Source organism: Hemicordylus capensis, chromosome 1, assembly GCF_027244095.1.
Source record: "Hemicordylus capensis ecotype Gifberg chromosome 1, rHemCap1.1.pri, whole genome shotgun sequence".
NCBI classification, from domain to species: domain Eukaryota; kingdom Metazoa; phylum Chordata; class Lepidosauria; order Squamata; family Cordylidae; genus Hemicordylus; species Hemicordylus capensis.
Window position 1 is genome coordinate 228,914,373 of NC_069657.1, and position 18,573 is coordinate 228,932,945.

Consider the following 18,573-nt stretch of genomic DNA (forward strand, 5'->3'; position numbering starts at 1 on the left):
CACACGGGTATACCCCCAGTGGGCTCGGGGGTCTCTCCAGGATACCCCATGTGCTCGCACAGGGTATCCTTGGACTTTCAGGGGCCGCACAGCCCCTGATCTCCACAGCCCCCAACGGCTCCTTGATGGAGCCAGCAGTCATGTGGGCAGCCGATCCAGCCACCCAGGGTTCTGCTGCCAATCATCTGTGAGTGTGCGGGGCATCCTGGGACTTCCGGGGGCCACACAGCCCCCGATCTCCGCAGCCCCTACTGGCTCCATGATGGAGCTGGCAGTCATGTTGGTGGCCGATCCAGCCTCCCACCGATCATCTGCAGGGAGAGTGGGTTAAGCCCACTCTCCCCACAGACCTCATTGAGGTGCTTCGCAGCAATCGTGTGAAGCGGCTCCCTCCCTAGGCTTCATTCTAGAGTAAAGCAGCAGAGATGAATTATTTTCACTCATCTTCCCTTCTCTGTGAAGTGCTCTGATAACCCTGAAAATATGCCCCTCAGGGTTGTGCAGCCCTAATGGCCTTCACCAATAAGCAAATGCACACATGCTACTCTGGGAGTCAGCAAATGCATGCATGCTGCTTTTGCTGCACGTGTGGTTCGTAAGTCAGGCTGTCGGCAATGTAAATAAGAGCCTAAATGCTCAATTATCTATCAGGGCTGTTCATGGCTGTTACTTTTAAAAAATTACAGTTAAATTATTTGACTCTTATGTGGATTAAAAGGCCTCTGTTATTTAAAGGAGCCTCATCCACTAACTCCTGTATCGCAGAACAAGCAGCGGAAACCCGTGCAGCCAGGTAGGCAGCCATGCAGCCTCCCAACCCATTGGAGCTCTTCTCATGATCAGTGAAAAGAGCTCCAGAGCAGTCTGCAGAGAAGGCGGGTTGAGCTTGCCTTCCCCACAGATGATCTCCCGTTCTTCCCTGGGTGGGCAGATCGCCGACCCAGATGAACAGTGGCTCCTGCTGTAGCTCTCAGTGTCAAGGTGCTGGGACGTGCCACCATATGGCAATAATGCACTGTGCAAGTGTGCGATGCATTACTGGGGACCCCCCCCCGAGTGTGGCAGCCGCAGCTGTAAGCAGCGATTTTTAAAAATGAAGTTAAGGAAGCGCTCGTTCCCTTAACCTCATTTTAGCAGGAGGCTTCATAGGTGGGTTTTTCGCCATGTAGTCACCGGGATCGGGCATGATCCTGGTGGTTCACATGAGTGTGCAAAACTGGGCTGGGCTCCCTTAGGTTTTGCACCCCCATGTGAATAGCCTCATTAGCTTCCTTCCTGGCTAGGTACAGGCTGGGGTGAGACCATGTATGCAGGGGGTGTGCAGAGTCATTTCCCTGCAGATTTCAGCTGCCTTGGTACTGATCTCTCTCGCCACCCAGTCTTTCTTGCCATATGGTCTTGGACAGGACAGGAAGAGAAAACTGGCTCAGAAAGCAGACTGGACAGTTGACATAATCCAAAAAGACAGTAAGCCTCTTCACAGGAGCAGCTAAATCTGGTTTATCTGCCTCTAACCTGGGGTTGCATGCATGAGTGAACCAAGGCAAATTTCCTAAGCCCTGGTAGTACAAATCTGGGTATCCCTGCTTCTGACCCTTACTTTTAGCCCAAGTTAGTGAAGAGCCAGTGTGGTGTAGTGGTTAGAGTGCTGGACTAGGTCCGTGGAGATCTGAGTTCATATCCCCATTCAGCCATGAAACTAGCTGGGTGACTCTGGGCCAGTCACCTCTCTCTCAGCCTAACCTACTTCACAGGGTTGTTGTGAGCAGAAACTCAAGTATGTAGTACGCCGCTCTGGGCTCCTTGGAGGAAGAGCAGGATATAAATGTAAAAAATAAATATATAAAATAAATTAGAGCAGGGGCCCTGGTAGTTTATGGACCGAGGCTCACAATCCATGAGACTCGGTTTGGGGTGGTGAGCAGGAAGAGCTGGCTAAGCCTACTCTCCCCGCTCACAAGCAGGGAGGGAGCCCTGGGCGGCCGGATCGGCTGTCCACACAATTGCCGGCTCCGAGACAGAGCCATTGGGGGGCTGGGGAGCTCGGGGGCCACGCGGCCCCCGGAAGCCCCAGTATGCCCTGTGCAAGCACGCAGGGCATACTGGGGAGACCCCCGGAGCTGGGAGGTGACTTTTTGTCTCCCCTCCGTGGTTCTGCTCATGAGTAGGTGCGAAGCCAAGCTGTGACTACTCACAATTTGAAAAAAAACAGGTTTGCAGAGCGCTCGCTCTGCAAACCTGGTTTTGGGGCAGGGGTTCTTGAGCGGGTTACCCGCTCCTGAACCACCAGGCTCGCAGCTGAGCCTGGTGGTTCTGATAATCGGGAAAAATCGGGCTAGGCTTTCCTAACCTGATTTTTCCCAATCGTGGGAATAGCCCCAAGGTGTCTGCCATCTTGAATTGGGGTGGATGACACCATCTCATTCTTTGCCATTAGGGTGTTCCTATGTGTCACTACAGCTATAACAAATTTGGTTCAAATCAGTTTAGCAGTTCACAAGTTAGCTTGAATTGGTGTGGTGATGACATCATCACAATCAATGAGAAGAGCAGGAAGTTTGGAGGCTTCTAGACCCTGTTGTCTTCTTGACAACCTCTGATGAGACCTACAGGCCTCCATGCTGTATGTATTCTTCCAGATCCAGGAAAGAATGGCTCAAGTCTTCAGGAGAGGAGAGCTGGTCTTGTGGTAGCAAGCATGACTTGACCCCATAGCTAAGCAGGGTCTGCCCTGGTTGCATATGAATGGGAGACTTGATGTGTGAGCACTTCAAGATATTCCCCTCAGGGGATTAAGCTGCTCTGGGAACAGCAGAAGTTTTCAAGTTCCCTCTCTGGCTTCTCCAAGATAGGGCTGAGAGAGACTCCTGCCTGCAACCTTGGAGAAGCCGCTGCCAGTCTGTGAAGACAATACTGAGCTAGATAGACCAATGGTCTTACTCCGTATATGGCAGTTTCCTATGTTTCCTATCAGGAAAGAAGCGCTCTACACATATGCATTGTAATCAAATATCTGGCTTAGACTGGAACCTTCTTCACAACCTCTGTTGTCTCTGATAAGTCATGAAAAAATGAAGGTTTTTAGGGAAAATCTCATCCACGCTGGTATTATCAAAAGCATCCTAGGGCCTAGAGGACTAGCTGATTCAGAAATGATCTACTAAAAACAGGAATTAATTGGGTCATTTGGTAGAGGTCCCCTTAATTAATTGTTTTTACATGGATCATTTAAAAATCGAACCTGGAGAACCTGGGGAAATCGTTTATTTCTTGCGGATCAAATAGCCCCTATTTAATAGGGCTATGACATATTTTCATATATTTCTGTTGCAAGAAATAAATTTGTTTGGATCAAAATATAAAGTAAATAAGTCATGAAGTTTGATATATGAATTTCAGTAAATCAAAGTTCATTGTTTTCCTCTAGTAGTGCCAACTTGATGGCATGCATAAATATCCCTTACTAAGGACAGTTTTTAAGCAATCTTCCACCACAGAATAATAAAATATATAATTGGCTGAAATGAATCCTTCTGAGAAAATAGTGGCTTTATCTCCAAAAGTTGAAAGAGTCTCAGAAGAGCTCATAAATATTTCCATACTGTGTTCAACTACTTTTAAGATTCTAAGCAGGGTATAAAAACACCCCTGCTGCCTAGATTTAACCTTGCTCCTATGCCACATTTGCAAGTTTATTAACTAATAATTAATGATTCATTATTTTGAAAGGGATGAAATAAAATTCAAATCTGAGCTTTGCTCTGGCATGTTGTGTTGTTCCTATTTTAAGAGCATAAAGGCATGAGTGGCGGCCGAGGCCTTTTGGAGAGCAAGCACTGTGCCCGGAAGAGCAGTGGCGCAGCAGAGGGGCAGGGAAGGACCTGCTTTTTTAAGGAACCAATTCCTGCCCCACCAAATTGGTTTGAATGCGGGTGCCTGAGAGCGGGTTTGGCGCTTTCTTAAGGAGGGACTGAACCAGTTCGGGCACATCCCTAATTCTGAGCTCTCTGCCAGTGACTTTTGTATGCGGTTGAGGATGGTGTCACAATCGTAGTAAAAATAGGAGCTGGTGATAAATTCATGTACACTGTAGCTTTATTCACATGTGATATTCAATACAATCTACATACAGTGTACACGTGCACAGATCTGTATGCAGATTGCTATTCTCACAGCAGTATACTTCCTACCTCTACCTTGCATTTGAGAGAACTGTACCCAGTTTCACTTTTTAAAAAATGAATGATGTATGCTCCTGAGGCAAAACTTAGAGATAACCAAAGGTTCCAATTGAAGTTTGGCAAAGCACACCGGAGTTAGCTTTTGGCCCGTAACTGCTGTTTCGCGTGTTCAGGCATACTGTAGCTCCAACCTCAGCCAGCTGTAACTGTAGTTATAGAACCAAGCTACTACCCTGTTTCCCTGAAAGTAAGACCTACCCCGAAAGTAAGACCTAGCAGTAATTTCTGATGTACCGCTAATTGCCCTAGTGCATTTTGGGGGGCTAAAATTAATATAAGACACTGTCTTATTTTCGGGGAAACACGGTATGTCTGATTTGGGTTTCTGAGTAACCCTATATTTGTTATAGATAACTCAGTTGTCCTACAGACTGGGCTGAGCAACTTGTTGCGGTTGCTTAGAACCACTATAGAGGCTATTCCCATGATTGACGGAAAGCGGGCTGAGGGAGCTTAGACCACTTTCTGTTGATCGTGGGAACCACCAGGCTCACGGGGAGCACAAGCGGTGAGCCCGGTGCTTCCAAGGCGGCTAGCCCACCTAGAACACTCTCCCCTTAAATGAGATTAACGGAGTGAGCGCTCCATTAACCTCATTTCTTTGCTCGTGTGTCGCATGGCAACTCATGAGTAGACCCCCGACCAGGAGGCTGCAGCCAGGCTCCCAGGTTCAGGGGTCTCTCCAGGATGTCCCATGCACTCGTGCAGGGCATCCTCGTGCAGGGCATCAAGGTTGACTCAGCCTTCCATCCTTCCAAGGTCGGTAAAATGAGTACCCAGAATGTTGGGGGCAATATGCTAAAAATCATTGTAAACCGCTTAGAGAGCTCCGGCTATAGAGCGGTATATAAATGTAAGTGCTATTGCTATTGCTATCCTGGGACCTCTGGGTGCTGCACGGCCCCCAATCCCTGCAGCCCACGCTGGCTCCGTGACGGAGCTGGCAGTTGTGTGGGCGGCCAATCTGGCCGCCCCAGGGCTGCCCTTTGATCGTCTGTGGGGACGATCTCCCCTGCTCTCCCTGCAGACCTGACAGAAGCTCTTCTCACAGATCGTAAGAAGAACTTCCTTAGAAGGATAGAAATGACACTCATAAACCCTGTGTGCAGGATCCAGATTACGGTTGCACTTGTGTAGTGCAAGAAAATAGTACCTTTAACTGGCTGCACTACTCTGCAACGTTGTATAAAACCACTACTGAAAAATGTTTTCTAGGACATATAGTAGATTAGCTAGTGCCCCATATTTCACTAGAGGTAGTGCAACATCCTTCACTCGTGCAAGAACTAGTCTGGAGCAGAAGTTACCTTCTTCATGCAACATCTTTACAACATATTAGGCCAGTAGTGTCTCATCGGGGTGAGGCAGGGATGGAAGGAAATGAGCTGCAGGTGCTGTTCTCGCTCGCTTCACCTGTCACTGCATTAACTCCAGGCATGTGCCTGGTCAGTGGCTCCGTTACCAATGTGGTGACTGACCATCCCATATGGAGTTAACACAGCCACGGGGCAAGACAAGGGAGAGCAAGGCAGCCAGGGCAGGGAGAGAGGAGTGGGGATGAGCTGCAACTCATGCTGCCCTCCCCCCGGCCCATTGGAAGAGGATGCTTCTGTGCTTTAAGTCATCTCTTTGCTCTAGCAAAACAGTGGTAGCTTGTACAATACACTTCTGGATCCTGCTCCATATGTTGTGATTGGTACTTTAAGTTACTCATTTGGGGTCTGCCTTGTCTACTTGGACTGAGGTCTCTATGAAGCAGGAACATTCACCCTTACATGCTTGTACCTGAATGCCCGATGCCTCTTATTAGTGAAATGGTGTTACTTCATAGAGTAAGGGAGTAGTTCCCAGTGTTCCAAGCCATTCTGCATAGGACGGTGCCAGTAGGAATCCTGGTACCTCTAGCTCTTCAGATGCACTGTTTCCAAAGACCCACTGCAGCTTCATGGCACACATACAAGGCTTCCATAGCCCAATGGGAATCACTGACACAGAAAGCTATGCAGTTACAAGATGATCCCACCGTACTTGGATCAGAATAACTGCATCTGGTGGGCCACTGTGTGAAACAGGATGCTGGACTAAATAGGCCTTTGGCCTGATCCAGCAGGGCTGTTCTTATGGACCTCACGCACAAGTGGATTTGAGGAACAGGAATGTTCTGTCTCTATGCCAGAACAATGTCTGACTTCCAAAGTGAATAGACTTGCCAAGCTGTATTCACATCTGCCCCAGTAGTTCCTAGGTGATGATTCACATTTTCTGTTGGCCTTTTTGAAACTGGTTTTTTTTTTTTAAAGAAAGCCATGTTGATTTACACTTCATCACACCTGATGCAAATTAGAACACATTTTGTATCATCCCTTCTGTCATCTGCTCCAAGTGCAACTTCTAGCCCATGGGAGCAGGCTGAGCCACTCACAAGGTAGCTGGAATACACACTCGCTGACATCTAGCCTAAATTACTCCTAAGCAGCCCAATTGAAATTAAGTCGCCCTTTTGAGTAACTTCTGAGTAGTACTATTAAGTAATGGTCTGGATGTCAGCCAGTGCCTAGTGTCTTGACTAAGGTAGTGTCAGTGCAACAAGGGGATCAGAATAACTGCATTTCCAGACTAACTGCACTGGTGTACCAGAGAAGGGTCACTTGCTGAAGACCTCCCCTTCCTCAGGAAGCCACAAGACCATATTTTCAGGTGGCACAGGGGCCTTCCTGGGAAAAGAAGTCATGAGAAATTGCCCCTTCTTCAGGGCACTGGTGCCGTTCATTTGGCAGTGCAGTTATTCTGATCCTCTTGCTGCACCAGGGCTTCCATGTTTAGTGCAGGCTGCCTTAAGTCGCCTATTTTGGGTAACTATTAATATGGTAACTAACCAATATGGTAACTACTTTTGCAATACTGAATACAGAATATTGCAGAATGTTACTTGCTTCCAGTTCCGATACTCATTTCGGTTTCTTTCTCTACTTTTCAGTGTGTTTACCCTGAACTGCCTTACCAGTTCGAATCCCCGCTGGTATGTTTCCCAGACTATAGGAAACACCTATATTGGGCAGCAGCGATATAGGAAGATGCTGAAAGGAATAATCTCATACTGCACGGGAGATGGCAATGGTACACCCCTCCTGTACTCTACCAAAGACAACCACAGGGCTCTGTGGGTGCCAGGAGTCGACACTGACTTGACGGCACACTTTACCTTTACCTACTTCAAGTAAGTTGTTTAGGGATTGTGTCCTCTATTTTCCTTGGCAAAAATTAAATGATTCTCAAATGCCCATGTCTCCAACAATGTCCTCCTCTCTTTTGTTTGTTTTTGGTAATAGATCCCATAATAACAGGTTAGTAGCTGTGGTTTGCAAATATTTCCTTTAAGTGGGTCATTTGATGGCATACTTGGCAGGAGATGATAGCAAGGCTTCCAATGTGTCAGCTGTTTCCAATAAATATAAGCACAACCGTCCTTCTGCAAGGGCTCTCTAATTGAGTACAAGGTGCAAGATAGTCTGGCTCTCCCCCACCCTCAAAGACAACCGAATGGAAAACGTCTGCTTCTCATGGTTCTCAGTGTACTAGAAATTGTTCCATATACCAGTGTCCTGTGTACTCCTACATAAAGACTAGTGGGATTACTCATCTTTCGGAGTTTGTTTAGACAGTTTTTATCATGGCGATGGTCCCAGAGAAAGAAGAATACAGAATAAATATCTTCTGTGAACAAGATTCTGTTGAAAGCTTTCAGGTTATGCAGATTAGAGAAGGAAATAATTCTTAAGAAAGTTTATAATATTTCAGTGCTTCCCACCGCCCTGCTTTGGCTGCCAAGTTCCTCGAGCAGTTTCAACAGAGAACAACAGTGACATCTAGTGAACATAAAAGGCAATGCTCAGCTGTTATTTTCTGGGGCTTTTCAGAACTCCTGGAGCTCTTTCAGCTTTTGCAATGATACCGCAACTTTACTTTCAGAGGGTGGGGTGTGTGTTCTCATATTGGCCAGATTTACCCCGAGGTCTGTGCAATATTTCAGAGAGCACTTAACACACAATTCGGGTTTTCCCCTTCGTATTGGAACCTAGCTTGATTTATGTCTGGGGTTAAAAAATCCTCTTTTTGCTTTGGAGTATCCGTTGGGCCCCAACTCACAGCAAAGCCTCATGGTAAACCCAAGGCAAAGCCTGCTGTCTGAAAAGCCTCCTGGGACTTTTACACACAGCCGGCTTTACCACAAGTTTACTGAAAGGCTTTACTGCAAACTCGAAGTTATCCCAAAAAACTGACACAAACAGTGGATTTTTTTAAACATCTGATATAAACCAGGCTATACTCTAACCCACAGTGAAAAACTTGAATTGTGTGTGAACTGCTCCCCAATAACTCACAGGGACTTCAGGGTAAATCTGGCCAATATGGGAACACACCCCCTCCATTCCAGAGGACATGCATGTTAAAAGGCTTTTAAAAACCCCATGTGAAAAACTTCCGGGAAGTTATTCACACATGGCTTCATGCTGCAGGGTAAATGCTGAGAGAAGGCACTTCGAATCATACTCGCAGCACTGAGAGAAGCAGCCCCTCCCTTCTGCTCTCGGGTTTTGTTTTGATGCAAGTTCATATATTTTCCTCTGTGTTTTCCTTCTAGCCAATGTGGGGAGGGGAGTACTAAAGAACTGCATCTGCATTTCTAAAGAGAGTATCCTTCTTATCATGCTAATTATTCTATGTCAGTGCCTCTCCCTATTTGCTCCAGGGTTTTCAGAAAAAGTAGCTTAAAACCAGCATTTTTTAAAAAACCAGAAATACCTCTAGCTAAACTAGAATTTGCAAGACAAAGCCCCATTTGTGTGTGGAGTGGGTCCAAGGATCTCGAAGGGACTTCAGGGTAAGTTTGGCTGGTGTGTGAATGCACATACTCTCTTCTGAAGGTGATTCAGGGATGAAGCCCTGTGTGTAAAGCTGCGGTGATGACAAGCTGCCATAGGGCAGGCATGGACAGTAGTAGAGTTCAGTCCCTGATATCTCCAGGAGGTTTTACAGACAGGGCTTCCTCCCCGAATCCGCTTCTGATTGGAGTGTGCCAGTCCACATATTCGCTGGATTTAACCTGACTTCCCTGCGGGCTATCAGGGACCAGGACAGACAAAGCTTTGTTTTTCTCAAAAGGAGGCTGTGAATTCTGGCTTAGCCCGAGTTATGTCAGGGGTTAAAAAAAAAAAAATTCCTCTCTTTCCAGCAGCTTTTGAAAAAAACTCCAGGACTTCTGCTTTCTCCAAAGGTGTTGATGGAGGTGCTAATGGCTATGCAAATAGTCCATCTAATCCCTTGAATTAAAATGCCGAAGCAGATTCGCTCTTCAGATACATACAGATACAGGCATAGAGCCATGGCTTCAGATACAGCTATGCCTTCAGATACAGGCATAGAGCCATGTGTGAAAAACCTCCAGTTGGAAGAATCTCAGGTAGCAACAAGGCCTTTGCTCAAGATCTTGGGCAGCTGCTGCCAGTCAAACAATACTAAGCTTGAGGCACCAATGAATGGTCTGAATCTGTATAAAATAACTCCATGTACAAGTTGGAGGACTAAAAACCAAGGTATATATGAAGATCTCGGTTTATATGTTTGGACCCTGATTCACACATGCATGTGCGTCACTTGATTACTCATCACCCAATTATTTTAACTATGTTCTTGGTGACTAGAGGAAAGGACCTTTCTTATAGCTGAGCAAATGGACAGCAAGCGAGCTGGTGTCATGAGTTTTCAACCCTGGGTTTGAGGGATGTAGAAACTCATGAGCTCCCTATAATCTAATCCAGTATAGCCAGAGTTTATTGACATGTGCCAATATTGGAATGAGACATATTCACCTAAAGGGGGATATTGGACTGAAACTGGTTTGCCCAGTGGCGTATCGGGGGAAACAGCGCCCAGGGCGCCCCCCCACTGCCCCCTCGGCTCCCACATACCTGGTGGCAGCGCAGCGCCCCCCAGGAGATCGGCGGTGGCGGCGATTCGGCGGCGGGCGGGCGGCGGTGATTTGGCAGTGGCGGGCCAGGCGGCATTGGTGGCGGGTCGCCCGCAGCGTTGGTGGCGGGTCACCCGCGGCGTTGTCGATGTCCCGTACTAGTAGCGGGCCGAGCGGCGGCGTGGCGGATCGCCCGCCAAGGACTATTGCAGAGCGGTGCCGAGCCTGCCTTCTGGCCCGGCGTCGCTTCCCAACTGCGCAGGCGCGCCAGGAACAGCCACTGGGGGATGCTGTGGATAAGACCAGTTTCTCTCCCCCTGTGAAATAAAGAAAATCACCATTTTTTCAAAGGTGCCTCTTTGCTTAGTTAGCAGAGGACAGTTAAGAGGAGACAGTTTGGAATTTGCACTTTGCTAAGAGCTTACTTGGGAACTGGATTCAATAATTTGTGTTTGTGTGCTTCGGTAAGCGGAAATGTCAGCTTAATCTGTATGCCCGTAAAATAAGCAGAAAGTTATAAAGATACCATATATGTCTTGCTCTCTTCCCTCCAAAGGAAACTTGCAGTGTAGTTGGCTTTGAGTTTTCTACCACTCAGGCAAGGGTAAAGTATGAAACTCTGTAACCTAAAAGACTGCTCATTCTTGTACAAACCTGCCCTACTGCTAAGATCTTCACTGGAGGCCTGGATCAGAGTGTCCCTATCTTCATAAGTGAGTCGGGTGTCAGCACTATAACCGGTCCTTCTCAGCTGTGCCACCTCAATTGTGGAATGGCTTCCACTGTCCATTCGCTCAGCACCTTCCCTGATATCCCTTAGGTGCCACTTTTATTCAAGCTTTCAGTGGAGTCTAGCATCCTGAACTATTTTCTTGCTGGATCTGAAACATACATGTATGTATGTATGTATGTATGTATGTATGTATGTATACTGCATCTCAACAGTCACAACAAGTCACAACAATGTGCATGTGATCTTGTTCAACGCCGTCTTTCATGGTTACCACTGAATGACGGCATTACATTACATTGTACGCTGAAGACAAAACACACACAGCTTCTGTTTAAAGCTGCCTTCTTCCAAGGCTGTGACTCACATGTTCTGCACTAACTGTACTTGGACACAACTTAACTCCCAATCGGTACATGATGTCCATCTTCATTTCAGATGGCCGTGCATTTAACCGAGTGCTCTGCACTCCTGTTCACATGCTGTGTAACTCAGGAACAGTTTGTGAAACTTAGAATTAAAAGAAGATGTCTTATCCTCATATGTGGCATGTTTCCAGTAGCAATTTCCAGATAAAGGTGCCAGACCACAGGGTTTCAGGATTTTAGCCTTCTCCTCCTTAGGGTGCAACTGTGCTGAAAGCTAGTTTAAGCCATGTAAGAGTTATTTTCTGAACAAATTAAGACACAGCATATAGAGGAACACAAGTGAGAGGCGTGCACACACTTGGCTGTTTATAACACTTCCCAAAATAGCTTGATGTTCCAGCCAAAGCTAATGCAGCTGGATTTTCCATATGAGGCATATGTCTGGAGGAGGGGTTCACCACTGGTCATCCTTGCAGTCGTAGGTACTGCTGCCCTCTTCTGACATCTCCAAGCAATGAGAGGCTCCTAGTTTAATATACCATTTGGAGCTGAGTTAATTACACAAATACACAGTATTTAAGAAAGTGCTCTATGAGTACCAAGGGAACCAGTTCACAAAATTATATCAAACTTAACAATAATCCTGTAAAGAACAGTAAGGAACAAGTTAACAAAATCATTTCAGTAATTCTGTAATGACATCCAGAGTTATTCCTACCATTCTGCAAAAAAAAAAAAAAAACTTGGCTAGTAAGTTTGCAAAGCTGAACCAGGAGCCATTTTCAGTTATATATCTAATAAAATTAAAATTGAGAATCAGCATTCAAGTTTTGCAGACAGAATGCCAGGATCCTTAAAAAAGAGAGAGAGTTTGTAATTTGGACTAAGTTACCATACAGTCCATTATTTAAATGATTAAGCAGCCAGCATTCAACTACAGAATTCATGATTCATGTGAAAAATTCAAAATAAGAAATAAAGAATGGAATTAATCAAATCCACATTAAAATGTGTAAACTAGTCTGAAGTTTCTCAAAGTAAACAAATCTAAATCTGAATAGGAAATGTGAAAAGCACCATTTGATCTGGATCTCTTTAAATATATTCCGTTTTGTATTTGACACTGCTTCACGATGAAGGCTAAATCATACATTATTAGAACACAAGAAGAGCCCTGCTGGATCAATCCAAGGCTCATCCTGTCCAGCATCCTGTTTCCCACAGTGGCCAACCAGATGACTTTTGCGAAGTCCGTAAGAAGATGTCTCTTTCCTATTGTTGCTCCCCTGCAACCAATTTTCAGGCTCTGAACCTGGAGGAAGCATATAGCCATCAAGACCAGTAGCCAGAAGCATCGGTGCTTCTTCACACAGTGCAAGTGATATAATGGTTAGGATGCTGACCATTGAACCACGTTTGCCGTCTTGCTGCCCCAGAATGGTGGAAGTTTTGTTTCTTTTTCCATAATCAGTTTCAGGGAGCTTTGATTTGGAACAGGGCCACAGTGCAGGGGGAAGGAGACGATCCCTTTGTCTCCATGCCAACTGCCCACATTACATTTTGTGCCCATTTGCTTTCTTCTCTACAGCTAGTAGCAGCTTTAAGGGAGCAATTTGGGTCAGCCTGCAGTGTAAGAGAAGGGTGGGATTCCTGTCGTGCTGTGCTGTGGTCCTGATCCAATGCACCCTCCCTTTTCGTAGTTGCCTTTCAAAAAAAAAAGGCAGCAGCAAGTGATGGGTCTTCCCCATCTGTCCAGTTTGGCCGTAAGTTGTCACTCTGTCTTCTAGAACAATTTCTCTTCCTGTCTCCTCTTTCCTTAGATTCTGGCAAATAGGGTTGTGCACAAATCATTTTTTTATTTGATTTGTGCCCAAAACAAATCACCCCTGATTTGTTTTGTGTCCAATCCACCCCCATCACCCCAGATTCGATTTGTATTTGCTTTGATTCAATTCAGATTAGGATAGATTTGGACCACTTAACAAGGTCCTAGGGGCACCAGATTTGAAGGGTAGGTAGGTCCCCATGGGTGCTACCTACCACCCAAATCTCAAGGCAGTGGGACACTTGGTTGATTTTTAATTAATTATTTTAGTTTTTACTGATTTTGAACATATGCACCATAGGAAATAATGGGGATTTGACATTGCCATATTCAAATCCTAACATGGACCCCCAACTTTCATTTTTTTAAAAAAAGTTAAGCTCTAGCCCTTGTAGAAGTGGAGTTGTGGAGCAAAATGTGCGGTCATTATTTTTCAAGTGTTCAGATGCTTTGGTGCATAATAACTTTTCCTCATAATTAGGGATGTATGAAACGTTTTGGGTACAGAACGATCTGTAACCAAATCTGCCTGTTTTGAGTGATTTGTGCACAAAACAAATTGCCATCTGCAAGTCCCAAAAGATTTGGCTCCAAAACAAATCACCCAAATTTTGGAGCCAAAGATTTTGTTGTTTTGAACCTCCATTTTGTGGCAATCTCCGTGTAGTCTCCATTTTGTGTTTGAAGTCTATTTGAATTTCCCGCCCTTCCAAGCTTTAGATCAGTGAACAAAAGCATGGGCTGATCTGCTGACAATTCCCTCCGGGTTCCAGATTGGCTCTTTTGGCTCTTGCCACTCCTGACTGACCCCACATTGGCTAGGGGAAGGGTTGAAGAAGGGGCAAGGGTGGGGGGAGTTCAAGGAGGGATTTTCAATAAGATTTAAAGAGGCAGTAGCAAACATTCTGCCTTTCTGCCTCATGGGAGGAGAGAGAGAGCACGCCTTGCCTTGCCTTGCCTTGCCTTGCCTTGCCTTGCCTTGCCTTGCCTTGCCTTGCCTTGCCTTGCCTTGCCTTGCCTGCCTGAGCCCTGCCTGCCTGCCCCTGCTGCTGCTGCTTGCCAGCCTGGGAATGGATTATATCTGCTGCATTGCTTGTTTTTTGTTCTTGGGAAAAAGAAAATTCTTTTTTCACACCTTTCCTGCTGCTGAGAGAATCACTGCCTGCCTGTGCCTGTTGTGTCTGTGCCAGCCACCAGCCCCAGCCACTATGGCCACTGGCCACCCACCCCCTTTCCCCCAGATTTTCCAGGCTTTTACCCCAGCCCCCCCCCCAAATCTGAAGACTGAAGAAGGAGATTGAAGAAGAAAGAGTAGACTCAGAAACCAGACCAAAGAAGTGGACAACTGCACACAATGTGGGTGAAGCCCTAGACTGAGTGAGTGCCAATTCTCTCTGTCTGTCTGTGTCTCTGTCTGTCTGTCTGTCTGTCTGTCTGTCTCTCTCTCTCCTCTCTGGAATTGTGTGTTCTTGGGATGTTTTTTTCCTGTTTGGAGGGAGGTTTTGGGTTGCAATTGCATTTAAAAAGTTGTGTGTTATTTAGTTTAGAAGAAGTTTAAACAGGGGTTCTTTATGGGAGGGATCCCCGTTAGTTAGTCCTAGTAGGTGGTTAGAAGCCTTGTGGTTTTAAAAAACAATTTTGTCTTTTTTCCCATTCCAAAGATTTTTTTTTTCATTTCTACAAAACAGAAGCCTGTCCTCAAGCCTGCTGTGCCCATAATATTTTCTTTCTTTCTTACATTTGATATCCCGCTCTTCCTCCAAGGAGTCCAGAGCAGTGTACTACATACTTAAGTTTCTCTTCACAGCAACCCTGTGAAGTAGGTTAGGCTGAGAGAGAGAAGTGACTGGCCCAGAGTCACCCAGCTAGTATCATGGCTGAATGGGGATTGAACTCGGGTCTCCCTGTTCCTAGTCCAGCACTCTAACCACTAATATATCAGTATTAATATTCTCTGCCCAGTTGCCTACAGACTCTGAGTGGGCAGGAATGCACATACTCTAGCCTCCTCCCTGCACCCATTTACCCCCACCCCACCCCACCCCTCACCCCCAACTGCAGCATTCTGAGGCCATGGCAAAAATTAAACCTAAACCCACTAACCCTTTCACAGAGCACACGCGCACAGGTATACTATGCATCCCCCCTACATAATCTCAAGTCTAGCAATATATCTATTATGCAATTCAAATGCCTTGGGTGGTTTGTTGTTGTGCCTGTATTTTGGGGACCTCATGGATGAGCACAGGACAGGTTCTCTCTCTCTCTCCTTTGCAATGAAGATTGGGTCATATTGTGACTTCTATCATCATCATCATCATCATCATCATCATCATTTTTATTCAAACTAGATTGCTTGCATCTACAATAGGTTGTGTTGGTGCCACATTTCTGTTGCTGAAATGGTAAAAATAAAAATGCACCAAGGAATTGTGTGCCATTGTTGTCATAATCACTCTTCTGCTTGTGTAGGTGGGAGGGGGGCCAAACCTCACTGTCCCACTTGCAGAATGTTGTTTTGCACCCTTCCTTACTTAACCCGCTTTTATGGCTGGGTGCCATAGATGTTGCTGTGTCTCTGTTGCTTGTGGATGAAAAATGCTTGGGGGAGGGAGGGCGGGACACATTTGATGCTGCTGTTGGCCCTAGTCTGCTGCCCTAGTCTACTGCACCTGTGATGTCATGCTTGCATGCTCATTTCTGTTCATTGTTGCTTTGTGTAGATCAATTGCATTTCGGGGGGGGGGGGAACACACTGAAGCTATTCTCATGACCAGCAAAAACAGGGCTTGAGGTCTGAAGGCGGGGTTAGCACTACCATGTGGAACCTTGGCAAGCTCTCAAACAGGGCTCTGTCAAAAGAGGGTCACTCAGTTCCCAGCCCCTCCTCTAAAACCAGGTTCAGCAAGCAGAGGAGGTTGCCTACCCCCTCCCATTGCCCGTGTGGAGCCATGGAATGCTGTGGGACCCTGCTTGAGGCTCCCTCCCCAGGGATACCATAGAGACTGGATAACAGAGTGGGCTGCAAAGCAAGCAGAAGTTTGCTTGGGGAAAGCCTGTCCAGCAAACAGCACTGAGCTTCCTTAAAGTGGCAGGCACCTTGCAAATGAGCCCAAGGGAAAATATGAACATAGGAAGCTACCTTCCACTGAGTCAGACCATTAGTCCATCCAGATTAGTACTGTCTTAGTACTGTCGACACAGACTGGCAGTGGCTTCCCGAGGCTCTCAGGCAGGATTCTCGCTCAGCCCGACCTGGAGATGCCAGGCAGGGAGCTCAAATCCTTCTTCCTATAGCAGCCCTATACCCTAAGGGGAATAGTTGCACAGAAACATGTCATACTATTCATTCATTTTACATTTTACTAGCTGACCCTGCACAGAGCATCTGTGTGGTCTTGCACTGAGCCTGTGGCATTGCACCCCCGCTATGCTCTTGCTTGCTCTCGCCGCCCCAGCAACACTCTTGCTCACCACCCCCGCTCTCCCCCACAAGTCTCTCACCACACCTGCAATGTTCTCGCTCACTCTCTCCACCCCCACTCTCCCCCCACAAGTCTCTCTCCACCCCCCACTCACCCCCTGCAAGTCTCTCACCACCTCCTGCTCTCCCCCCGCAAGTCTCGTGCTCGAGCTCCGTCTTCCTATCTCTGTCTCGCAGTCCTTGCTTTCCCCCGCCACTGCCAGGGACTGTCGCCTGCTTGCCTGACAGCCTCCGAGCTCCCTGCTGCTTCACAACGCCCCTGATCCAACTGTCAAACTGCTTTCCAGCCGCCCCGCAGGGTGCATGGCCCATCTAGAAGAATTAATAATATAGAATATCCCACTCTTCCTCCAAGGAGCCCAGAGCAGTGTACTACATACTCAAGTTCCTCCTCACAACAACCCTGTGAAGTAGGTCAGGCTGAGAGTAAAGTGACTGGCCCAGAGTCACCCAGCAAGTCTCATGGCTGAATGGGGATTTTTGTGCTCCTTCCTGTCCCCTGCAAGTCACTGGACAAGAGCAGGAGTGTCCCTGCCTTAGCCTGCAGCTGCCCTTGCCTGCAACGTGCTGTAGTGGTTAAAGTGCTGGACTAGGACTGGGGAGACCCGAGTTCAAATCCCCATTCAGTCATGAGACTTGCTGGGTGACTCTGGGCCAGTCACTTCTCTCTCAGCCTAGCCTACTTCACAGGGTTGTTGTGTGAGGAGGAACTGGGCTCTGGGCTCTGCCAGTTACTCCATAAATCTGCTGGTGGAGTGGGAGCGACCGCTGGAATGACTGTCCCTGCAAGGGTCACTGGTTCGGCCTCATGGCGGCAATGGCAGTGGGGGGGAAGGGGGGTTCTCCCTTTAACCTTCTACACACACTATACAGTGGAGTGGGGGTGGGGTGCCACAGAGGCGACAGCCACAGCTGCGGGGAGGGTGAGCGGACGAGGGGAAGGGTCCCCTTTCTGCCTTCCCAAACCATGCTGCGGTGTACGGAGAACATAAGAACATAAGAACAGCCCTGCTGGATCAGGCCCAAGGCCCATCTAGTCCAGCATCCTGTTTCGCACAGTGGCCCACCAGATGCCACTGGAAGCCACAGACAGGAGTTGAGGGCGTGCCCTCTCTCCTGCCATTACTCCCCTGCAACTGGTACTCAGAGGCACCCTGCCCTTGATGCTGGAGGTCGCCCGCAGCCCTCCGACTAGTAGCTATTGATAGACCTCTCCTCCATGAAGTCATCCAAACCCCTCTTAAAGCCATCCAGGTTGTTGGCTGTCACCACATCCTGTGGCAGAGAGTTCCACAAGTGGATCACACGTTGTGTGAAAAAGTACTTCCGTTTGTTGGTCCTAGACCTCCTGGCAATCAATTTCATGGAGTGACCCCTGGTTCTAGTGTTGTGTGAGAGGGAAAAGAATCTCTCTCTCTCCACTTTGTCCACACCATGCATGATTTTATAGACCTCTATCATGTCTCCCCGCAGTCGTCTTTTTTCTAAACTAAAAAGCCCCAGGTGTTGTAGTCTTGCCTCATAAGAAAGGTGCTCTAGGCCCCTGATCATCTTGGTTGCCCTCTTCTGTACCTTCTCCAGTTCAACAATGTCCTTTTTAAGATGTGGTGACCAGAATTGTACGCAGTACTCCAAGTGTGGTTGCACCATAGTTTTGTATAAGGGAATTATAATGTTAGCCGTTTTATTTTCAATCCCCTTTCTAATGATCCCTAGCATGGAAGTTGCCTTTTTCACAGCTGCCACATATTGAGTCAACACTTTCAACGAGCTGTCCACCACAACCTCAAGATCCCTCTCCTGGTCGGTCACCGACAGCTCGGATCCCATCAGCATATAGTGTGTGTACCTTGTGCCTGGGCTACTTATGGGGGCATCTGGCAATTGCTCCAGGGGGCATCTGCTGTGTCCCTCCTGGATCTGAGGAATGTGTTGGGGGTGTGTGTGACTCTTCCTT